Source organism: Lagenorhynchus albirostris, chromosome 2 (genome assembly GCF_949774975.1).
Source record: "Lagenorhynchus albirostris chromosome 2, mLagAlb1.1, whole genome shotgun sequence".
NCBI classification, from domain to species: domain Eukaryota; kingdom Metazoa; phylum Chordata; class Mammalia; order Artiodactyla; family Delphinidae; genus Lagenorhynchus; species Lagenorhynchus albirostris.
The window spans coordinates 55,964,944-55,990,870 of NC_083096.1; the positions used below are offsets into that span (position 1 = coordinate 55,964,944).

Here is a 25,927-nt window from a genome sequence, read left to right on the forward strand (position 1 = left end):
AAAAATGGGCAGAAGAACTGAAGAGACATTTTTCTAAAGAGGAAATGCAGATGGCCAACAGGCACATGAAAAGATGCTCAACATCACTAATCATCAGGGAAATGCAAATCAAAACCACAAAGAGATGTCACCTCACACTTGTCAGAATGGCTATTATCAAAAAAGAACACAAATAACCAATGTTGGCAAGGATGTGGAGAAAAGGGAATCCTTGTACACTGTTGATGGGAATGTAAATTGGTGCAGCCACTGTGGAAAACAGTATGGAGGTTTCTCAAAAAACTTAAAAATAGAACTGCCATAGGACCCAGCAGTTCCACTCCTGGGTATATATCCCCAAATCCCCAAAACAGTAATTTGAAAAGATACATGCACCCCAATGCTCATAGCAGCATTACTTACAATTGTCAAGGTATGGAAGCAACCTAAGTGTCCATCAACAGGTGACTGGATAAAGATGAGGTATATATGTATGGTGGAATACTACTGAGCCATAAAAAATAATGAAAGTTTACCATTTGCAGCAACATGGATGGACTTGGACGGTATTATGCTGAGCGAAATAAGCTAGACAGAGAAAGACAAATATTGTATGATATCACTTATATGTGGAATCTAAAAAATACAACAAACTAGTGAATATAACAAAAAAGGAAGCAGACTCACAGATATAGAGAACAAACTAGTGGTTACCAGTGTGTGTGGGGAGGGGCAGTATAGGAGTGAGGGAGTGGGAAGTACAACTATTGCGTGTAAGATAGGCTCAAGGATGTATTGTACACATGGGGAATATAGCCAATATTTTGTTATAACTGTAAATGGAAAGTAACCTTTAAAAATTTATACAAATAAAAAGTTTAAAACATGTCTACACTGAAAACTATAAAGCATTGCTAAAAGAAATTAAAGAAGATACAAATTAATGGAAAGACATTCCAATTTCATGGGTTGGAAGACTTAAGATGCCAGTACTACCCAAAGCAATTTATAGATGCAGTGCAATTCCTATCAAAATCCCAAAGTTATTTTTTTCAGAAATGAAAAAATCCATCCTAAAATTCATATGGAATTCTAAGGGATGTTGATTAGACAAAATAATCTTGAAAAAGAAGGACAAAGTTGGAGATCTTATTTATTTATTTTATTTCAAAACATGTTACAAACCTATAGTTATCAAAATAGTGTGTTACTGGCAAAGACAGACAAATAGACCAATGGAATAGAATAGACAACACAGAAAAAACCGTTACATATATTGTCAAATAATCTTTGACAAGGGGGCCAAGGCCGCTTGATGAGGAAAGATAGTCTCTTCAACAAGTGGTGTAGGGAAAATTGGACATCCACATGCAAAAGGATGAAGTTGGACTCTTACCTTAGACTATATACAAAAAAAAGTAAAAAGTAAGAAGAAGCTTTTTAAAAAATGAACTGCTATGAAAGCTTCCTTGACCAAAATCTAGCCCATAAACCTCCGTAAAATTACCTGTCAAGGGCAAATGCAAATGCTAAAAGTCTTTTCCACAAATATTAGTAAAAAATCTTTAGTGATCTGAGTGGGTAACCTTAACTTGTTCCATCTGCCAGAAACACAATTTGGATCCAACTGTTCTTTTATAAACTAGTGAGTTTTGTGTTCTCGTACATGTCTTATGGCCAAAATTTGCAAATGAAAACGGTAAGGTTTCTGTTTGCGTCTGTATCTTTATGTATGTCTGTGTATGTATGCTATGTATATGTGATACTTTTCTACCTTCAGATGGTATTGCCAAAAGTAACTTGTAAAAGAGCTCTATTTAATTTGCTTTAAAAAAGTGCTTATATAAATTAAGACTAGTCAAATGGGCTTATGTTGTCTCTATTACATATTTAGTTATAAAATTATGAATTCATAATCTAAGAACAAAAATATAATAAAAATAAATTGTTTAATGTTTGTAAAGCACAGAAGTAAACAGAGAGAGAGAGAGAAAAGCCACATGTTTAACTTTTTAGATCCTTTGTTTCCGTGATGTTTGTGGTTTTTTATATATATATTCATTTTATATATGTGATTCATTTTCAACAATGATTGTTTTATAAAATATGTCTGCTTAAACGTAGTTTCCAAAATATTTTTGGTAACTTGAATCCTTAGTTACAATAAATTAAATGATGATATTCATTGAATATCTAGGTCATTTCCAAGTAAGATAAAATACTGAAACAGTAAATGCTAAACATACCTAATTTTAGCTTCTTATTACAGAGAGAGAAGAGATAGTTAGGTCTGTTAATAACATATTCTTCTAGCCACACTGAAAAAAAGAAGTCTATTAAGAAATTCATATGTATCTAGAAATTATGAAATGATGTATTTATAAATTTTCCAGTCTACTACAGAAGTTAGTATGTGACAAACAGTTCACAATTGCCTGATTCTTAGTTTTCACTGAAAATTAGCATTACTAAGAGTTAAAAATTTAGATCAACACATGTAACTAAAAGTACTAGAAATAATAATAACAAAAACTATGCATGCAAGTATACAAGTAAAGTAGGATATGATTTTGATTAAAAAAAAGATATGAGGTATAAAGTTGTGTTTTTGTTAAGGAAAATGGAAAGAAATTTTGTCCTAGTTTAGAGGTTATTTAAAGTTGGTTCAGAATTTTTTTAAAAAGAGGAGAATAAAGGACAAAAACTAAATGGATATAGAAAGTTGGGAAGAAGAGAAAGAAGGAGAGAGAAAACTTTATCTTATGTAATCAAGCTGGCTAAAAATTAAATGAAATTATTATAAGGATTTAAAAAATAAGCTTCACAATCAGTAGTGTCCCTATGCAAAACTAAAATTTAATTTTATTTCTCTGTTAAAATGACAAAGTTTTCTTGAATTATTGGTCTGCTCTTAATAAGAGACTATAAAACTTTCTTTACCTTTTAAGTAATCCTACCTAGGATACCATGTTTTGTTTTTTTGATTTTTTTTGGTCTTATCTATTTTCTGTGCTTTATTGTTGTCTTTAACAGGGCTTTGATTACTTAACAAAAACTGAATTTTCTCAATATTAAAAGAGCTAAGGATTTTTGTTCATTTGTTTTTAACAGCTACGTAATGTTCTGTATTTGCCTTCAAAATCTTTAGTTGTCACTTTGGTTAATCATGTCACAATTACCTGTGATCCTATTTAATCCTGTGTTTTAAACCTTTGACATTTTTGACAAACTTCCCAAAATCAAGTTCTAAATGAAGTCTGTTGACCTTGAACTAACTTTGGGAATTTTTTGGAGAGCCCCAGAATATCTCAAGAGATTTGTTCTCTCTCCTTATAAAAAGAGAGATATTAAACTATTTAGGCTTATTTGATATGTCAAATTACATGGGAAGCATAGTCAAGTAAGAAGTGATGTTTGGCCTTTCTGGGTTATATTTGTGTGGATATATATTATTAATGTAAGTGTTCCAGAAATTGTATGGAATTCTTAGCAATCTGAAATGTCCTGGTATAATGTTATAGTCAAATTCCAGTTATCATCTTAAAATGTATGTCACATAAATAACAAAATTTTCTTGTCTATTGTATATAAATGACTCTTATTAGATCCTTAACCATGGCTATTTTTAAGTCTTTTGTCATTCACAGTTATTGTTTTACTCTGATGCTTTCCTGAAAGCTTTTGCAAGCAGCTATGATCCAAAATTGCTTGTCCTCAAAGAGATTAATGGAAAGGAACCTGACAAATACTCTAGAATACAGAATTCTGATAACTTTTAATATCACACCATTGTACTGGGTATGAATTTTCAGAACTCTAATGGAAAAATTGGTGGATTCATAAAACTGCAAACCCAATATTAAACATAATAACAATTACATGGCACTGAATGAACTGATGAGGATGATTATAATTTTTATGAGTTTTTGTTTGGAACATTGCTGGTTCTTTAATATTTTGTTTTTCAGATTTAAGAAAATGTTCTCCTCTTTTCTCTTAGCTATCTCTAACTTACAGCAACTTGTTAAGTTAGGAAAACGTGTGGACAAAGGTGAAACGATGACTTTTTCTCCCTACCTGATCCCTCCAGAATTTGGAAAAGCTTACTGAATATTCTTATTTTTGTGACAGTTTAATTAGTTTTATAAATTCAATAAGAATCTGTTCTCCTCATAACAGGACACAATTGGAAGCATTGGTTATATTACTGAGGCTTTGACTGGAATGTCATATTTGAGAATGATGCATAGAATCAGATCTGACCGGATAGCTTTAAGGAAGTAAGGTTGACTTTAATGAGCTAATAAAGACCACTTTGAAAAACCAACTTGTGTCTTGCTTATAGTGTTCTCACCTCACAGTGAGTAAGGGAGATCGCTACCTGGCAGGCCCAGGAACCTCAGAATATTTTTGGGACCTTAAGAAGAGAGGAATTCACCCAAATCCATAGGTGTTACAGGCGAAGTCTTGTGGTGACTCCTTGACTTGGCTTCCTAGCCTTGAGATGCTTTTAAAAGCCCAAATCTGAGGTTCCTTATGAAAAGTTCCAGCAAAGCAAACTCAAAAGACCCTTGGTCAGTCATGATTCTTGCTGCACTTACATAAGTAATCAGGCCAAATTTAATGAGATTAGACTTATTTTGAAAACAAATTTGTCTTACTGTAGACAGAAAAATTATCAGTGCTAGAAAAAGTGGCACACTCTTGTGGATATTAGATTCTAGCCCTGTTCATTGTCTTTGAGATTTTATTATTTACCTATAAACTGTACTGGATCCTGAATTCTTCAAGCTTCCTCCAACACCTGGCTACAGCTCTCCAAATTATTGTTTTCAATTTTTCTCCCAACCTTCTACACTTGGAATCACTAAGAACTACAACTGCCCTTTTTCCAAAGCACTGCAAGTTGCAGCTGGATGAATTGATATGAACTTCAGAGAAATCACCACAACAAATGTGATATATGGACATCCTTCATGCCTGCTGCTATGTAGGCCACTCAGAAAGTTTGCCAGAACACCCAACACCAACATTATAGGCATTCAAACTACAAACCAGGAAATTCATCAAAGACTGCCACTGCCATCCTCACTCCACCATCAAATGAAGCCCCATATCTAGATATAGTCTTTACTGGCTGCCCTCCAGACTAAAAAATTTAGTTTATAATTCGCTCCTGTCATTAAAATTTGTTTTTAAAAACATTTCCATAGGAATGCCTCATTAAATACCTGATTGCTTGCACGTACAGAGGCCAAATTTAGGTGGAGGCCCATCTGCAACACTGACTCCTTAAGTGAAACACAACTGTTTAACTGGACTGACCTATTCCCAAGACTAAGAGACTGATTAATTAAGATATGGGACAATGTAATTAGATTTGTTCTTTTCTGCTTGTTCCAATTTATGGTTTTCTTCTCCTTGGCTTGATCTCTTATCTCACAACATCTAACTCAAGTCTTTCTGCAGTGACTAACTCAGCCTTTAACATATGAAACTTTCCAGGACTTCCCTGGTGGCACAGTGGTTAAGAATCCACCTGCCAAAGCAGGAAACGTGTGTTCGATCCCTGGTCCGGGAAGATCCCACATGCCGCAGAGCAACTAAGCCTGTGCACCACAACTACTGAGCCTGCACTCTAGAACACGTGAGCCACAACTACTGAGCCTGCGTGCCACAACCACTGAAGCCCGTGAGCCTAGAGCCCATGCTCTGCAACAAGAGAAGCCACTGCAATGAGAAGCCTGCACACTGCAATGAAGAGTAGCCCCTGTTCACCGCAACTAGAGAAAGCCTGTGTGCAGCAATGAAGACCCAACGCAGCCAAAAATAAATATAAAATAAATTTATTTAAAAAAATATATGTATGAAATTTTCCGAAGATAAAGTTTCAAATGGGAAACTGAAGGAAACCAGAATGTCACCTCAAAATATGCCTCTTTCTTTGACATAAAAATTATTTTGAGCTGAAGGCAATTAAGAAACATCAAAGTCAGAAAAACCTGCCTCTTTCTTCCTAAAGACAGTATATAAATTCTCCTTTTGCTGGAGACAGACTCTTAGCTCAGAGATGGCACCAGAGAAACCTGCAAGCAAACTTTACTCCATTAGTTTCCTCACATATATTTACCTTCCCACAGCTCACCACTCTTGGAAGCCTAAAACAACTTTCCTCTGTCCTGCCATTTCTGTACTAATTTATTTCTCCTTGTTGAAGATGCTATGTAAGCCACAGTTCTAAGTGAGTATCTATCCATCTTCCATCCAGCCAGGTGCCTCGGGGAAGCTGACCTTACCTCCAGCTCCAGAGATAGTCCTAATTGGTCCAAGATAATCCAGCATTACCTGGGAACTTATTAGAAATGCAGATTATCAGGCCCCACGCCAGACCTACTGAATCAGAAACTGGGGATTGGACCCTGCGGTAATATGTTTTAATAAGTCTTCCAGGGGATTCTGATGCTACAGACTAAAACAAAACCATGCCATTAATCGGGATTGGTTCAGGGACAGGCATTTGATCTAACTCTTTCTAATGAGACGTGGCATCCACTAGGGCAACTTCTGGGAAAAGTGTCCTTGCTCCTAAGTGAAAACCAAAGGGAGTCATTTTTTCATCTTCCTCTGAGAATTGTGCCTGGCTGCTTGGAAATATTGCAGTCATGTTTATAAAAGACCAGGAATGACATCACACCAAGAGTGGCAGAGCAGAAAGATGGGAAAAAAATCTGGATTCTTAATAACATGATTGAACTACAACCCATCCTGAAACTTATTCTACCTCTAGACTTCCTGCTGAGTCAAGAAATACCCATATTGTTAAAGATAATTTGGATCAGGGTTTCTGTTACTTGCTGTCAAAAGTCTGATAAATTAGACTTACTAATAGTTTACTTTGGATTTAAAAATTTTTATTCATTAGTGAAAATGACACAAGATTTATTTTATTTTATTTTTGCTAGCATTGGTAGTCAGGATAAACTTCTTAATAAAGTAAATTGGGAAGCTTGTCCTAATTTTTATTATCTGAATAATTTAAATAGTTCAGGAATTATCTGTTCTTTAAGATATGTTGGACTTTCTGGTAAAACAGTCTGGAACTAATGCTTGTTTTTTTTTTTTTTTTTCTTTTTTTTTTTTTTTAATGCTTGTTTTGAAGTTAGAACTTTTGGTACGTTTTCAAGTTCTCTGATTATTGGGCTAATTTTCTCTCTGCAAGAGTCAATATTAGTAATTTATATCTTCCAAAGTATGTCTATTTCATGTAGATTTTCTAAGTTATTGGCGCATGTTGGAAATTTTATAATTTAAATCTATTTTTGGTTATATTCCCTTTCTCATTGTATGTGTTTTTATTTCCTCTCCCTTTTTCTTGGTTCTACTTACTAATGATTTTTATGTTGTAGTTTTCAAAGATAAAACAAGAACAAAACTATTGTTTTATTTATCAGGTCTATGCAGTTTTGCTATGCTTTCTAAGTTCATTAATTTCTACTTTTATTTTACTTAGTTTCTTTCTCCTATTCTCTGTTGGTTTATTTTGATGTTCTCTTTTTAGTTTCTTGAATTGAATGCTTAAATCATTTACTTTGTCTTCTATGTGTTAATCAGATCACTAAAAATTCTGAATTTTTCTTTCAGTTAAGCTTTGGTGGTATCCCATTAGTTCTGAAATGTAGTGTGTTTTTAAATTTCTAAACATTCTGTATTTTAGCACTGATTTCTACTTTAACCCAAGAGTTATTAGAAAACTGTTTTATAATGTTCATGGGATTAGATTGGGTTTGCTACCTTTTTCTTATTAATTTCTCATTTTCTTGCAATATGATCTGTACCTTTGGAAGCATACTGAGATTTTATTTGCAACCTAGACCTTGATAAGTGTTTATCAATGCTTCATGGCCATTTAAAAAGAATGAATAGTCTCTGTTTAAAGACTATGACAAATATTTGCCTGTGTACACCTGTCTTTCTGTCTGTCCATCAATCTATTATTGTTTCCCCATTCCTCCCTATCTACTAAAGCTTATTAATGTCTTCCTTCTTTTCCTTACTCTTTCTCTTTCTACAGCATCAATCTCTGCTTCTCCACTGCTCATTCTATTAGCATACAAACATGCCCTCGTACAGTTCTGTCTAATAGGGATATAAGGTGAGCCACATATGTAATTTAAAATTTTATGATAGACACCTTAAAAAAGTGAAAAGAAAAAGTAAAACTAATTGTAATATATTTTATTTAACCCAATATATATAAAATATTATCATTTTAACATGCAATCAACATAAAAATTATTAACAAGATATTTTATACTTTTTTGTACTAAGTTAAAAAATCTGATACATTATTTACACTTATAGCACATCTCAGTTTTGCAATAGTCACATTTCAAGTGTTCAACAACTACCTGTGACTAGTGGTTCCCATATTAGACAGCTCAGTTTAAAAGTCCTACCTTGATTCAACATTTCCTCCTGCTACAACTCACTTCTCTGTTCCTTTCTCTTTTTCTTCCTCTACCCATTAAAACTCATCTCGTTAAATCCAGTAGAATTAGTGTTTGACAGAACTGACTACTTTTTGGGGAACCACTTCTTACTCTGCTTCCATAACACCAAACTCTCCTGATTTTTTTCGCTTCTCTCACTGGTTAATCTGTCTCCTTTACTGACTCCTCATCTTTTCCCTGATTTCTAAGTGTTGGAGCTTCACAGGCACATTCCTTGACCCTTTTATCTAACTACAGTTTCTCTGTAAGTGATGTCATCTAGTCCTATGACCTTAAATAACAACCACATGCTGATGCCCATTTTTATCTTAAGCCAACCTCAAGATTTGCATTGCCATCTATCTGCCATTTTGACCTCTGTCATAAACATATGAAATATGTCCAAGATGTAATTCATAATTCCCCACCTCCCCCACCAAACAAACTCATTTGATACAAGACTGAATATCCCCAGTTTTCCCCTTCTCTCTTAAGAGAAAGTCATCCTGAGTCCTCCTTTAACGCACCTCCAAAAGGACTCGACATCAAGTACAAGTGATTCTGCCTCCCAAGTATATCTTGTAATTGTTTATCTCTCTCCATCTTTACTCCTAGTCTCTGTATTCAGGTGTTCCAGTTATTAATTTATTTTCCTTTAGCTCCAAATCTACCTTTCTTTGTCCTACTTTATGACCCTCGAGCTATACTCTGCAAACTACATTTTTTTCTCTGCCAGATGTTGGGTTTGGCCAGTTGGGGGTGAAGAGTGTGCTGAAGGGATTCTCAAAGCTGAAGAAGGAGGCACTTATCTTGATTTTTTTTCTCCACATGACAGTGAATGAATCAGCATACAGCTGGCCCTGGCGGTATTCCTTGTGGTGGTGGATTGCTCCCATGGTTCCAGCTGGTAAATGTCCTCCAGAAGCTTTCTTCTTCATCCTAGCGGTGGGTGACATGTTTCTGAGCCTTCCCCCTTAGAGGCCTGAATCTTAGCCTGGTACAGCCGTTCTCTACATTTTGAAGTTTCCTCCTTGTTTACCTTTCCCTTGGCCTTAAGAGTGATAGCTGTAGTCTGTGTTTGCCATCTCTATTCCCATAAAATTCTCTTCCGCTCTTTTAGTAGCTAATCACCTTTTCACCAAGTGAACGATTCTTTATATTATGCTTCCTCTGTTTGAAGTGCTGTGTGGTTTCTGACTGAACCCTAACTGAAATAGAAATTGGTACTAGGAGTAGTTCTAGGAGAAAAACTCTCAAAGATTGCTTTCTGTTGTTGGTTTGGTCTGAGCCTCTTGCCAAGGGGAGATGCAGTGCTAGTTATACACGACATTCAGCAGCATCACAATCAAATAACCACACGTGTTGACTGTGATGAAGTGCATGTGCTTTGGGGGCTCAAGTGCCTACTGCACCTGACTCAAGTGGCAGTAGTGATCACTGTAAGGACCTTGCTGCAGGTTAGATACTTCTGAGTACAGTGAGTCCTTACAGAAAGAAAATGAAAATCTCAGGACCTTAAACTCTTCGTTCAATTCTTGGTCTGAGGACCAGAGAGCTTCCACAGCAGCCCTAAAATGATCTTTTTTTTTTTTATAGTCACAGGGCCGATATTATTGAAAATCAAATGCAAAATTTAATTGTGCAGATTGCAGAATTACATCAGTTGAATTCACAGCCTTGCAAAGTGTTCCATGTGAACATTAGGTCATTAGTCAGAAAGGAATGACGTCCTAAAACTTGAAATGAGGAGTTTTGGCTGGACTCAAAAAAAGCTGAGAATATTGAGTCACTCTTAGTCCCCCTTGCCTGTACCTCTGTATCTGAGGAGTCTTTTTCTCCCTCAAAAACCTACAATTACCTCACCTGGAGCAGATACCTCACAAAAGAGAGGATGCCCATCCTCCTTAAAACCTACCCCAAACACTCCTATTGTCATTAGACCCATAACTAGGGTTAAGTTTCAGCATGTTCTGGTGGCCTGGAAGTGGTAGAAGTCCCTGAGTATAACTGGTGCTGAGTCCAGGTTCCCAGATTTGCCCCTTCTTCCAGGAATCACTATTTGCTCTGTAGAGTGAGTATGGACTAAGATAAGCTCAATAAACACTTGGCTCCAGATTCTCAGCCAATGTCTTTCAACACCATGGCTTCAAAAACTATTTGAGAGGTAATTTTCAGGCTCTTCAATAGAAGCATTCTCCTTAAACACATATGGTAACTATTGTTCGATTCTGGACCTGTCAGCCTTGTTTCTCTTTGATAGCTTTCAGACCACATGGGTGATACTTAGGTGGCATATAGATATTGGTGGGAGAAATGAGGCATTGGCAGAGGCAGTTTCTCTTTCTCTGAGACTTTTTCTCCTGAACTTCCTGGGCACTGAGTCATCTTTAGCAAATGGCTGGGATTTAGCTGTTGAAATAAAGGATCTCTATGTTCCAAGCAGAAGGAAAGCAGTCCTTAGATACTGAGCTCAAGTGTCTCTGAACTAAATTCCTTCATTTTTCAGGAAGCCAGACAATTAAGGTTATATAAACAAAGTATTTACATGTATTATGCAGTCAATGACACTCTTTTCCAAGGGTCCTCGTGGGCAGATAGGTTTATTTTGCAATTAACAATCAAAACCTTTTGTGAAATTTAGATTTGTGGATTGGAAGCGCAGAATTTCATCTTATACCTCTGGTTTATTTTTTGTGTGTACCCACTAAGGTATGTAGTCAGTTATTGTCAATAAGTATTCAGCCTTCATTTCCATCTTGTGTTGGCTGGGAGTACAGTTCCACCGAAAACCAAACCGTGGGTTTGAGCCTAATGGACATCTGTCAATCCTGCTCTGTTCCATGGCCCTATCTCTGGGATCAACATCCTGGTCATAAAGGGAGCTGGGTAGGCTATATGGCTGATTCATATTAATAGAGGATAAGCAATAGAAAGTGCACATTTCTGATTGGAGGAGCTGGGAAGGAGTATCATTGGTGTTGTCTTTTTATATAAAAACAGGTTTGCTTAATATTTAAAGAGCTAAAGCTATTTACAAGTTAAAACTTATTCATATATCTCGTTTCTCTCCCCTTTTTCCTGTTCATTCATTCATTCATTGAATAAGCATTTCCCTCTCTAAGTGCAAGGCACTGTGCAAGGTATTGGTATATGGCCTCAATGAACTTATAGTATAATGTTCTCTTTCCTAATCTCTTCTCTACTTTTTCATCCCTTTGTCCTCCTCTTTCCCCTAAACATTTCTTCTTTCCCATCCCCTTTTTCTTTTATACATTATTATTCAAGCATATGATAAATTTCTTTTTTCTTTTTTTGCTTAAAGAAACAGCTAACTCAAATCAGGAAAGTCTGAGTAGTTCTTACAGCAATGATGGGCTGCAATCCTGCATTTTACCTTTGTCACAAACAATACCTGCTAGTGCGGCAGTTGGAGACTTGGGGTAGTACAAGCAATGAGACCCTTACCTTACTGAGATCAGTTCCATGATGATGGACTCTAAGCTCTAATCATGTGCTATTTCAAAGTCTATCTTTGTCCTCCTCCAGCATAAGTACAACCCCTACTTCCCTTAGAAATAATTTGAGTTTTAGGGGATTCTCTCTGCCCAGCTACCTTGCCCATATGGAGCCTAGAAAATTTAGTCACACAGAGGCATGTCGCCCAATGAAGAGAGTTTGGAATTGCTCCATAAACACAATCTGTGAAAACATAAAGGTGTATGTTTACTCTTCATCTAGAATGGACTATGTAGGGTTGGGGACCCTGGTTTTGTGTCTTCTCATGATTGCGTAGCACATGACCTGCTTTACTTGCCCAATAAATCTGTTGTAATTACTTAATAAATATTTACTGATAGCAATGAATAAAAATTAAGAATCTAGGCTGGTTATTTCAGTGGTCAAGGGGACAAATTCTGTGAGAACAAACTTTTCCACCTTCTCTTCCAAGCTGGAGTTTGTTTTTGTACTTCAGCTTTGGGTCCTCAACTGGAACCAGAAACTGTGGGTCAAAGGATTATATAACCACTGATAATAAACAAGGCCAGAGATGGGAACTATGCATACCCTAGCCTGTTTTATAATAGGTGTTTAGTGAAGACGTAATATATAGATTATCTTGGTCCATACTCGCTCTGAAGAGCAAGTAGTGTTTCCCTGGAAGAAGGGGCAAATCTAGGAACCTGGACTCAGCACCAGTTATAGGTAGAGAACTGCTGCCACTTCCAGGCCACCAGAACATGCTGAAAGTTAACCCTCGTTATGGGTCTAATGGCAATAGCGGGTGTTTGGGATAGGTTTTGAGGAGGATGGGCATCCTGTCTTTTGTGAGGTGTCTGCTCCAGGTAAGGTAATTGTAAGGTTTTTGTGTATTGGGGAAGGCTCCTCAGATCCTCAGATACAGAAGAGCAAGCTCCTTTTTTTAAAAAAAAAAAAAAAAAATTGAGGTATAATCGACACATAGCATTATATTAGTTTCAGGTGTACAGTGTAATTATTTGATAATTGTATGTATTGCAAAATTGTCACCACAATAAGTCTAGTAAACATTGTCACTGGACATAGAGAATTTTTTTCTTGTGATGAGACTGCAAGCTACTTTTTTTTCTAGAATCTTATTAGTTTTAGATTTTACATTTAGGTCTGTGAGTTGATTTTGTATAAGGTGTGGGATATTGATCAAGATCTATATTTCTTATGTATGTGTATACGTATACATGTATATATGTATAATACATATATTATTTGCTTCTAAATGTTCAAATGTTCCAGCACCATTTGTTAAAAGTACCATAATTTCTCTGCTGAACTCTTTTGTAGCTTTTTCAATAATCCACTGACCATAAATACAAGGATTTATTTCTAGACTCTCAATTCTATTTCATTGATCTATATTCCTATCTTTTTGACATTATCATACTGTCTATAAGTCTTGAAATTAGGTGGTGTGAGATCTCCAACTCTGTTCTTTTTCTATTTGTGTGTGTGTGTGTGTGTGTGTGTGTGTGTGTGTGTGTTTAAACTATTCTGGTTCCTTTGGCTTTCCATATAAAATTTTAAATTAGCTTGTCTGTATCTATAAAAAAAGTCCTGCTGGAATTTTGATGGTGATGGCCTTGACTCTATATGTTGGTTTGGGGAGAAACAATTTCTTAATAATACTGAATCTTCCAATTCATGAATACTGTATGTCTCTGCAATTTTTAAGATCTTTTGTTTCTCTCATCAGTCTTTTGTAGTTTTTAGCATATAGATTCTGCACATATTTTGTTAGTTTATACCTAAGTACTTCACTTATTTTTGGTACTGTTGTAGATGGTATTTTTAAAATTTCAAATTTCAATTGTATTAGCAATAAGATTGATTTGTATATTGATATGTATCCTGCTACCTTGCTAACTGATTTATTAGTTTTAGGATTTTTTTGTAGATTCTTTGAAATTTTCGACATGGGCAATTTTGTTATCTATAAATAAAAGTATTTTTGTTTCATACCTTCTAATCTATTGGGTGGGGCAAAAAGTGCCTTCAGTTTTTAAGTAAAAATAAAAGACACATTTTTCATTTTCACCAAGAACTTTACTGAACAACATACTCACCCTTTTGTTCTACTACCTTCTGCCATTTTCCAGGCAACTTCATAATTCCATCTTCCCAAAACTTTTTATCTTTTTGAGCAAAGAACCGTTCCAGGTACCTTTAACAGTCGTCCAGGGAATTGAAATTTTTTCCATTAAGAGAATTTTGTAAAGACCTAAATAAGTGGAAATCCGAAGGTGCGATGTCTGGTGATTACGAAGGATGAATCAGAACTTCCCAGCCAAGCTGTAACAGTTTTTGCCTGGTCATCAAAGAAACATGCGGTGTTGCCATTATCCTGATAGAAGATTATGTGTTTTCTGTTGACTAATTCTGGATGCTTTTTGTCGAGTACTGCTTTCGGTTGGTCTAATTGGGAGCAGTACTTGTTGGAATTAATCGTTTGGTTTTCTGGAAAGAGGTCATAATAGAGGACTCCCTTCCAATCCCACCATATGCACAACATCACGTTCTTTGGATGAAGACCGGCCTTTGGTGTGGTTCATTTCGCTTGCCCCACAATCTCTTCCATTCCACATTATTGTACAGTATCCACTTTTCATCGTCCGTCACAATTTGTTTTAAAAAAAGAACGTTTTCATTATGTTTCAGTAGAAAATCGCATGTGGAAATATGGTCAAGAAGGTTTTTTTCGCTTAACTTATGTGGAACCCAAACATCAAAGCAATTCACATAACCAAGCTGGTGCAAATGATTTTCAAAGCTTGATTTGGATATTTTGAGAATGTCGGCTATCTCCCGCGTGGTATGACGTTGATTGTTCTCAATTATTGTTTCGATTTGATCACTATCAACTTCAACTGGTCTACCCGACTATGGAGCATCGTCCAGCAAGAAATCTCCAGCACGAAACTTTGCAAACCACTTTTGACACATTCGATCAGTCACAGCACCTTCGCCATACATTGCACAAATCTTCTTGTGCATTTCAGTTGCATTTTTACCCTTCTTGAAATAATAAAGCATAATATCCTGAAAATGTTGCTTTTTTTCTTCTATCTTCAATATTAAAATAGCTATACAGGGCTTCCCTGGTGGCGCAGTGGTTAAGAATCTGCCTGCCAATGCAGGGGACAGGGGTTTGAGCCTTGGTCCAGGAAGATCCCACATGCTGTGGAGCAACTGTGTGCCACAACTGCTGAGCCTGCGAGCCACAACTACTTAGCCCATGTGCCACAACTACTAAGCCCATGTGCCACAACTACTGAAACCCATGCACCTAGAGCCTGTGCTCCGCAACAAGAGAAGCCACCGCAGTGAGAAGCCCGTGCACTGCAACAAAGGTAGCCCCCGCTCGCCACAACTAGAGAAAGCTCACACACAGCAACGAAGACCCAATGCAGCCAAAAATAAATAAAATAAATAAATTTAAAAAAAATGGCTCTACGAAAATTCACCAATTCTGTTAAGTCTTTTTTTAAATGCACACTGGTATGACAGCTGTCACATACAATCTAATAAAATGGTTTCGAATGAAGTTAAAGACAACTAAGTGCTACCAGAACCATCTTACAGAAAAAAACCAAACGAACATTTTGGCCCACGCAGTATATGTCTTTTACCTCTTTTTATTGCATTATTATACTGGCTAGGACTTTCAGTACCATTTGACTAGGAGTAGTAAGAGAGGGCATTCCTTCCCTGTTCTCAATTTTAGGGGGAAAGCATTTAGTCTCATCATTAAGTGTGAAGTTCCCTGTAGGTTTTTCATAGATACCTCCTTCTAGATTAAGGAAGTTCCTTCTATTCCTAGTCTGCTGAGATTTTTTATTATAAATGGATATTGAATTTATTCTAATACTTTTTCTGCATCCAGTAAGAAGTTTATGTGATTATTATTCTTTAGACTGTTGATATGGTAAATTACATCAATTGCTTTTCAAATGTTGAACACACCTTGCGTTCCTTGGAGCAACCCCACTTGGTTGTGACATATCCCTCTTATATACTGTTGAATTCAATTTGTTAATATTTTGTAATATTTTTGTATCTATGTTCATGAGGGATATTGGTTTGAAAGTTTCTTAATTGTAATGTCTTTATCAGGTTTTATCGTTTAATGCCAACCTCATAAAATGAGTTGAGAAGTATTGCCTCCCCTTTTTGGGGAAGAGATTGTGTAGAATTATTATTTCTTCTATCAATGTTTGATAGACTTCACCATGTGGCCTGGAGTATCCTTTATGGAAGGCTTAAAACTACAAATTCAATTTAATAGAGTTCTTTAATAGAAATATATCTATTTCTTCCTGTGTGGGTTTGATAGTTTGTTCATCAAAGAACTGGTTCATTTCATCTACATTATCAAATTTATAGACATAGAGTTTTCCCTAGAATTCCATTATTATCTTTTCAATGTCTGTGGGATCAGTAGTGATGTCCCTTCTTTCATTCCTGATGTTAGTAGCTCATGTTCTTTCTGTTACTCTTGTTCAGTTTGACTAGAGGTTTATCAATTTTACTGAACATTTCAAAGCACCAGCTTTTGGTTTCATTAATTTTCTCTTTATTTGTTTTCTTTCTGTGAAAAATGCCATTGGAATTTTGATAGGAATTGAATTGAATCTGTATATTGCTTTGAGTAGTATGGACATTTTAACAATATTATTTTTTCTGATTAATTCCACGATTATGCAATATCTTTCTATTTATTTGTGTCTTCTTCAGTTTTTTTCATCAGTGTCTTGTAGTTTTCCATATACAGGTCTTTCACCTCCTTGGTTAAATTTATTACTAGGTAGTTTATTCTTTTTGATGTAATTGTAAATGGAATTGTTTTCTTAATTTCTCTTTCTAATAGTTCATTATTAGTGTATAGAAACACAACCAATTTTTATGCATTGATTTTGTATCCTGCAACTTGACTGAATTTGAGTAATATCATGTCATTTGCAAATAGTGACAGTTTTACTTCTTCCTTTCCAATTTGGATGCATTTATTTCTTTTTTCTTGCTTAATTGCTCTGGCTAGGACTTCTAATATTATGTTGAATAAAAGTGGTGAGAGTGAACACCCTTGTCTTGCTCCTGATTTAGAGGAAAAGCTTTTAGCTTTTCACTCTTGAGTACGATTTTTTTTTTTTAGTCTCAATTTTAATTGATTTCTGCTCTTACCTTAATAATTTCCTTCCTTGTACTTGCTTTGGGTTTATTTTGCTCTTCTTTTTCTAGTTTTTAAAGGTGTACAATTATATTATTGATTTGAGACATTCTTCTTTTCCAATATAATCATTTAATAGTATAAATTCCATTTGAACCACTGTTTTAATTGCCTCCCACAAAATCTGATATGTTGTAGTTTTATTTTCATTTCATTTCCCCCTAGTTTCCTTTGTGGCTTTTTCTTTGACCTATGGGTAATTTAGAAGTGTGTTGTTTGATTTCCAAATATTTGTACATTTACTAGATATCTTTCTTGTATTAACTTCTAATTTAATTCCATTATGATTCAACAAGATATTTTATGTGATTTCAATTATTATAAATTTGTTAAGATTTGTTTAATGGCCCAGAATTTGGTGTATCATGGTGAATATCCCATGTGCACTTTAAAAAAATTGTTTTCTACTGTTGTTAGGTAGAGTGTTCTGTAAAGGTGAATTATGTCAACTGGTTCATAATGGTGTTTAGGTTTTCTGTATTGGTACTGATTTTTTGTCTACTTCTATCAATTACTGTGAGAGAAATGTTGAAACCTCTAAGTATAATCATGGATTTATCTACTTCTCATTTCAGTTCTATCTGTGTTTAAGTTTTTGGAAGTTGTCTTGTTAGGTGCATACACATTTAAGATTTTTTTTTTTTGGTGAATTCACTCTTTTCTTATATAATATCTTTTTTTCCCCCACCCCTAGTAATAGTCCTTGAAGTTTATTCTGTCTGATATTAATATAGACACTCCATTTTTCTTTTGATTAGTGTTTGCATACTATGTTTCCATCCTTTAACTTTTAACCCATTTATGTCTCTATTTTAAAAGAGATAGCATATGTTGAATTGTTTGATTGTTTTAACAGATAATCCACTCGGTTTGCTTCAGACTGTCTATGTTCTGTGAGTGATAGTTCCAGTAGCATCTCAGTTTTTGGAACCTTTGCTAGGCTGCTTTGAATATGTTGTGTGCTTGTGCAGTTCAGGGTTAAGCATCTTCTTTATCCATTCAACTGCTGATGGAAGCTTTTGTTCTTTTGTTGTTGTTGTTAATTGGTGTGTAGTTGTTTTACACTGTTGTGTTAGTTTCTGCTGTACAGTGAAGTGAAGTTCCCTGTGCTATACAGCAGGTTCTTATTAGTTATCTATTTTATACAGATTAGTGTATATATGTGAATCCCAATCTCCCAATTCATCTCACCCCCCAGAAGCTTTTATTCTTATTTTCCATTTTATTGTTTATTTTTGACAATGAGAGTATTTTCTCATGGAATTTTGAACATCTTTACCTTGTGGCAAAATTATTTAGAATTTAAGATTTTAGTAGTTTATATTAGATCATATAAATATAGCCTGTATTTTGCTTTGATGGCTTTTAAACTTGACAGATTGTATTATTTTAAGAGAGATTTAAAATGCCTCATCTCACAGTGTGTATAGATTATACCTGGAAACAATGTTTATTTAAAAGTAAATCTGTTTTTGGTCTATTTAGGACTTGGTATGAAGAACATACAATGCAAACAAATATAAATGAGAAAAGATATTTCAACAGGAGGTTTCACTGATTTATTGTTTATTTAACTGCTTTGAGCAAAATGCTTGGTTCTTACTTGAGTGAGAAAGTGAATGAGGCCCAGTCATCTACAAGGATGAAAATTGGATTCTGATTGAAGCTTCTGCTGTAAGACAACACTGTCTCCTCTAGCATGGAAGAATAGTATCATCTTCAAGCTCTTGTGATTAAGAACTGGGTTTCCCACCTGTGAGGGGGGTATATTTGAGAGATTATTTACAAGTTGTGTATTTGATGGCGGTGGTAGGGGCAGGGGTCATGCTTGCCTCTTGGTCACAAGCGAGTCTACAGAATCATTCAGCAGCTTTTCTGGCAGACTTAGCCTGTGTCCCAGTGTCACTGACTGCCACCTGAAGCAGGGGTCTCCAACCCCTGGACCACAGACTGGTATCCGTCTGCGGCCTGGTAGGAACGAGGCTGCACAGCAGGAGGTGAGTGGCAGGCAAGCGAAGCTTCACCTGCCGCTCCCCATCGCTCGCATTACCGCCTGAACCATCCCCCCGCCCCCATCCGTGGAAAAATTGTCTTCCACGAAACCAGTCCTTGGTGCCAAAAAGGTTGGGGACTGTTGACCTAAAGCAATAATTGGTAGCCCTTAACTTCTCATCACATACAACTTTCCTCTCCTACTCCTCTCTTCTCTTGCTCCTTCTTTCCTTGACTTCTGTGAGGGATAGTGGGATTGTGGCCACTGGCTTCCACTCAGGGTGCATGAAAGTGATGCCCAGGGGTGGCATGGCATCCACTCTTTGAGGAGATCGGGTAGATGGAGGCCACTGGTACCCCTATTTTCACATGCTGTAGACAGTTGGAGATTGAAAGGAAGGCAGCTGTGATCAGAAATGGTGGGGTCTCACTATAGAGATGGCAGAGGATTCTGGAGAAGAAAAATGTTGTCTGGTGCTGAGTCAGTATTGAATGTTGTAGGTAGAAACTGGCAGAGCAGAAAACAGAAACAAGAGGATGTGAGACTGATGAGGGAATAATTGGAGTGAGAAGAGTCCTAGTGGCTGTAACATTGTCAGATATTTGCATGTACAGCATTTTGTTGATTAGAAAAGAGGCTCTTTGCTCTGAAATGTCTTCATCAGTGAAAGTTAAGGAAATGAGCTCAGCAGGGGCACAGTGAACTCAAGTCTTCTCCTCTGCATTAACAGGGCATTAGGACTGGTCTGCAGAACTCAAACTTACCTTCTGTAACAGCTTCTCCTGGCTCTCATCCTACACACTCTCCTCTGTCTCCGAGTTCCTACAGCCTGTCAGCTCAGCATGCATTGTTGATTGATGGTGGGAGCAGTCTCAAATTGTTTTGCAAGTTTTTTAACTCTGTTAGGTCAAGGATTATGCTTTATATTTCCCTTATTCCCCCCTTTGTCATGTAGTAGGTGCACAAAAATACATTCTAAATGGAAATAGAGAATGCAAAGAGTTCTGAACTTGGAGGCAGATAACCTCAACTTTAATTTGGTTTTGTACTTGTCAACTTTCTCATTTCTACACAGGGAAGAGTGATCTCTGCTCTGCCTACTTCACTGGGTTAATGTAAGAATTCATGAAAAATGCTGTTGGTTCACAAACTCCTCCCTGTACGTGAAGGGCAAGGAGAGACTGAGAAAGAGTCAGACCACTCCAGCTGGGCAGGTGATGGTTTTAATAAGCAAGGGAACTTACTTGCAAGGCTTGCCTTGGGGGGAGGGCACAAGATGAGTAGATCTCAGTACCTGCTCACCAAAATCTGAAAAGTTTATATATAGCTGGGTTCAATCACGTGAACTGTCCAGATGGTCTCAACAACACCTTACTCCTTCAAGGCTATGTCTTTGAAAATGGTTCCCAAGTGGGAGTGGTGCAGGGAACGTACATTGTAAGGACAGGGGGTGCTAATGAGGCACCTCCGATTGCCTGGGTACAGCTCTAGGGTCAACCTGCGGTCACACCTTCTGAACAACTTTTATCCAACAAATGTGAATCTCCTTTTGTGAGCTTGGAACTACTATAGAAATGTAATACACCCATCCTTTAGGTTTTTATTCAGCTGTCACCTTCACTGTGAGAACTTCCCAGTTCTTTAGCCAGATCTAGACTTGGGGAAGTCCCAAGCCTGGACTTGCCCTTGCCTGTCACACCCTGCCCTGTGGATGGGTTACTTGCAGCGTCTCAACTGTTTTTCTAAATACAGAATTTTTATTGCGGGTGCTTAGAGGTCTGCGCTGCAGAAGTGGTACAACATTGGTCTCTTGTCTATAGGCTGCTGGCAGGCTATTTTTCTTGCTTACTTATTTATTCGGCAAATTGTTAGATGCTGAAGAATCAGAGATCAATTTAAAAAAAAAGCTTACAGTCCAGTGAAGGAGACAGAGCACAAGCAAGTAGTCATAAAAATGTATGATTATAAATTGTGATAAGTGCCAGGAAGGAAACTAACAGGGAGGGTATGGTTGGAGGGAGAAGGTGTCCTCTATTAGCAGGGACCTGAGGAAGAAAACAAGCCAGCTATGCAGAGAGCTGTGATAAGAACATTCTGGGCTGAGGGAACAGTATGAAGGAAGGCCTGGAGGCTAAACAAATTTTCTAAATGAAGAACTGAAAGGTGGCTGGTGGGGCTGGAGTCTAGGGCAGAGAGGAAGAGAATAATGCCCAGGATGAGTTGGGAGAGTGGACTGGGGCCAGGTCATGAGTGACTGAAAACTGTGGAATTCTAAAATCACCTCAGTGTCTGAGTCCAGGACATTCTCTGTCTCAAAGCCAAACTCAAAACATTGCCTTTGATGCTCACACTTATGTACTCATTAAAGCCTGGGAGGTATTCTTATCTCTCCCCTCTCCCTGACCACCCCATCCCATATCCAATCCGTCAGCACATTCTGCTAATTCCATCTGCAAATAGCTTTCCAAATCCATCCACTTCCCTCACCTCCACTGTCACCACCCTAGATCAAACTGCCCTTCTTGCCTGGTCTCCTGTAGAAACCTTCTAGGCAGTACTGTGCTGGTAAGCTGGCTCTTGAGGGCAGGAAGGTAGGAAAGCCCTGATTTGTAGCATTTGCAAGTTTCCTTGGTATAAGGAAACTTATACCATGGCCTAGTTCAGTCTACTAACCTGATGGCCTTAGATGTGGCCTTGGGAAGATATGGACACAGTCAAGTTTCTTGAGCCAGAGCAAGCCAGCAGCTGTACACCACGGCTTAGGGGTTCCTGCTCCCTTCTTGCAGTGTTCCCCTCTGTTGTTTCTACAGCAATCAGCGTACTCTTTTTTTTTTTTTTTTAAATGGAAGTAGAGTTGATTTACCATGTTGTGTTAGTTTCAGGTATGCAGCAAAGTGATTCAGTTATATATATATTTTTCAGATTATTTTCCATTGTAGGTTATTACAAGATATTGAATATAGTTCCCTGTGCTATACAGTAGGTCCTTGTTGTTTATCTATTTTATACATAGTATTGTGTGCCTGTTAATCCCAAACTCTTAATTTGTCCCTTCCCCCTTCCCTCCCCCCCCACTTTCCCCTTTGGTAACCATAAGTTTTTTTTTCTCTGTTTGTGAGTCTGTTTCTGTTTTGTAAGTAAGTTCATCAGTATCATTTTTTTTTAAGATTCCACATATAAGTGATATCATATAATATTTGTCTTTCTCTGTCTGACTTACTTCACTTAGTATGGTAATCTCTTGATCCATCCATGTTGCTGCAAATGGCATTATTTCATTCTTTTTTGTGGCTGAGCAATATTCTATTGTGTATGTGTATATATATATATATGTGTGTGTATATATATATATATATATATATATATATATATATATACATATACCACATCTTCTTTATCCATTCATCTGTCAATGGACATTTAGGTTGCTTCCATGTCTTGGCTAAATAGTGCTGCTATGAACATTAGGGTGCATGATCTTTTCGAATTAGGGTTTTGTCTGGAAATATGCCCAGGAGTAGGATTGATGGATCATATGATAACTCTATTTTTAGTTTTTTGAGGAACCTCCATACTGTTCTCCATATTGGCTACACCAGTTTACATTCCCACCAACAGTGTAGGAGGGTTCCCTGTTCTCCATACCCTCTCCAGCATTTGTTATTTGCAGACTTTTTGATAATGGCCATTCTGATTGGTATGAAGTGATAACTCATAACCAGAGTACTCTTTTTAAAGCACAGATCTGATCATGCCCCTTCCCTCTTCAATGCCTTCCCATTATGTTTTAACTTTATCATGACTTGGGCAGTTTTCTTGAAAGAAGAGCCCAGACGTGGTCCTGGTCCATGTCAAGAATTTTAGACTTAATTCTTATAGATGCACAAACACATCTTTGAGTTAGCTAAACTTTTAAATCATTTTACAAATATTCTATTGACTCCACCCAACTTGCATGTAAATTTCTCTCTCTTTCCCAGTCCTAATACTGCCCAAGGGTGGAAATGTAGTTCATACTTGCAAACACCCTCTGGCCTGTGATATATGTTGGATCATTATGGACCTCATGAGTCTGGTACAGCTGAAAATTAAAGTAAAAAGTGACAGGACTGTACTCACTCATCTCTATTTTGCTGGCATATCTTTCAGTGCTCCACACATGGTAGGTGTTCAGTAAATGTTATTCCTCTTTTTCCTGCCTAGATGCAGTGCTTACTTTCTTGAAGGCCCTGGGCTTAAGCTAATGTACATATCTGTCCTGGGAAGTGCTGCTGGCAGGAAGCATGCGTGGTTCAGAAGTGGGGCATGATTGGAGGGGAGGTAGTGGGTGTTCAGATAGCGTTTCCCCAGGACAGGATGAACAGGCCATGGACAGCAGGTGCTACCTTCTCCTCTTCAGTTAGAGAAGTAGAATAAGTTCAATTACAGGCTAATTAATAACTACAAATGTTTTGACCAGTGCTTTACAGTTTACACAATACATTCATATAAATTTTCTCATTTAGTTTTTGCTACAGTCCTATGAGGTCACCGATTTCATAAGAGGAAATTGACACCCATTAAAGTGACTTACGAAGATCAAATCATTGGTGTTGGGACAAGGACTTCAGGTTTTCAGACATTCAATATAATATTCTTGTACTGTACCGTATTTGATTTCGGGAGAGGTTTCTGCTGCTCCTTAGCTTTGCTGTGTAGGTAGTACGTTGCTGGAAATCTTGGATCAGGTCTGCCAAACACATCTGATTTCTCAGAGGGTAATGTTTCCCATTGTTTGAGCAGCTTTCTTTTAAGAATGCCAAACTTGTGACTGTAAATTAATTCTTTATACCCTTGGGGGATTGAGCCTTCCAAGTGAATTGTAGCAACACATTTTTATAGACGGTGCTGGTAAAATAACCTCTTTAACTCTTTGCAGCCTTTCAGAGGACTCACAAAATCCCCAGTGGAATGGCAGCTGGCAGTTGAATGATAGTCCACATTCTTTAAGCTAAAAGGTACCTTGTTAGATACACTAGTAAGAAGGCTTCAGATGTAATTGCTTAAATTCCTTTCATAATGAGAACATTTTATTACTCCACTGAAGAGTGTGTGCCAAGAAATTCTGTACTTAAAAATTACTAAGTAAACCAAATAACTTTGACACAGAATAACTTCTGAAAAGAAAATGACCATGGTTCAATATACAGACTCAAACAAACCAACCTTTAAAACTCAAAATGAAACCCAGTCTTTATTTCATTTATATCATAAACTGATATGAATCCAATGTGGATATGGGAATTAAAATTTAAACAAATAGAAGAACATATAAATGACTAGAAGAAAATTTACACAAATATTATGTGATCTTTGAATTGGAGGACTTCTAAATATAAATGAAGAAACCGTAAAGAATAGATTTGCATAGATGGAAAATTTTAAAATTCTATATATCAGAAAATGTAATAAACAAAATTAAGAGGCAAATGATGTACTGGGAAAAATACTTCCACCTTGTAAGTCAAAGTGTTATTATTATTAATATAGAAAATAGGCAAAAGTTCACAAAGAAAGAAATACAACTAATCAATAAATACATTCAGAATCATTCAACCTCATGAAAAGTCAAAGAAGTGCACATTAAATCTATAGTGAGATACTTTTTTTTACCTGCTCAGACTGGCAAGGGGACATTTTTAATCTCATATTTTGTGAAATTTTTGTAGAGATAATATAACAATGTACATTAAGAGCCATAAAAATTCTTATTTCCTTGAGGTTAACAAGAAACCTGCTGGACCTGTATAAAGAACATCAACTTAAACGTTTTTTTAATGTATTTATTTTTACTGTGGGACATATATTTCTGCATGGAAAGAGTTAGCCTTATAAATACATATATCAATTTTCCCCAAATTTTTAAGTTTAATGCAATTCCAGTAAAAAACTCTATTAATATTTTATTTTGGGAGGTTGATGGGAATTGACAAAGTGATTTTAATTTTTCTTTTATGTTCTGAGTAAAGCATTTTCTTGGGGCACAGAAAAATTTATTAGGGAAGAATAAATAGGAAAGTAAGCCAAGAAGATTTTAAATAGGAACAATATAAATAGGAAAGATGCCTGCAGTGGGATATTAATTTGTGTTGTAAATCCAAGAAAACTAAAGGCAGGGTAATGCAAGAAAAGAGAGCCATGTAGATCCAACAGAATAGAGTGACCACATATAAACCCTAGTATATGTGAGAATTTAGCATGTGATAACAAAGTAGAAAAATATGATCATTGAAAAGATAGTGCTGGGTCAACTGAGAAACTATTTGGAAAAGAGTAACAATAGATTTTTACCTAGTAGCATATAATAAAACAAATCCTAAATGGAATTAGTTAAATAAAGAGAAATGATACTGTAGAAAACTAGAAAATAAAGATGAATGCCTATATCATTTTCTAGTGAGAAAGGCCTTTTTAAGTAAACAAAAACTACATAGGGAAAGATTGATAGAGCTGATTACACAATAATTTAAAACTACCACAAGTTAAATTAATAGATAAATAACTGTTTATAACAAAAAACAACACAAAGTTAAAATCCTTAATAAAAGAAAAAGCCTAAAGAGCTTGTCCTTGGCCCTCAGGTTTGATAATTCACTAGAATGACTACAGAACTCAGGAAAGCACTATATTTATAATTAAAGTTTTATTGTAGTCAAAGGAAATAGACTA

The 25,927-nt window shown here is 36.4% G+C and overlaps 1 long non-coding RNA gene across 1 annotated transcript in view; it reads left to right on the top strand.

Annotated features, from left to right (window-relative positions):
- LOC132515833 (uncharacterized) overlaps positions 1–15,374 on the top strand; it is a 21,649-nt gene extending 6,275 nt beyond the window's left edge. The window contains exons 2-3 of the long non-coding RNA XR_009539198.1: positions 9,304–9,413; positions 14,099–15,374. This is a non-coding gene — a long non-coding RNA (uncharacterized LOC132515833). The remainder of the gene's footprint in view (positions 1–9,303; positions 9,414–14,098) is intronic.
- Positions 15,375–25,927: the final 10,553 nt, after the last annotated feature.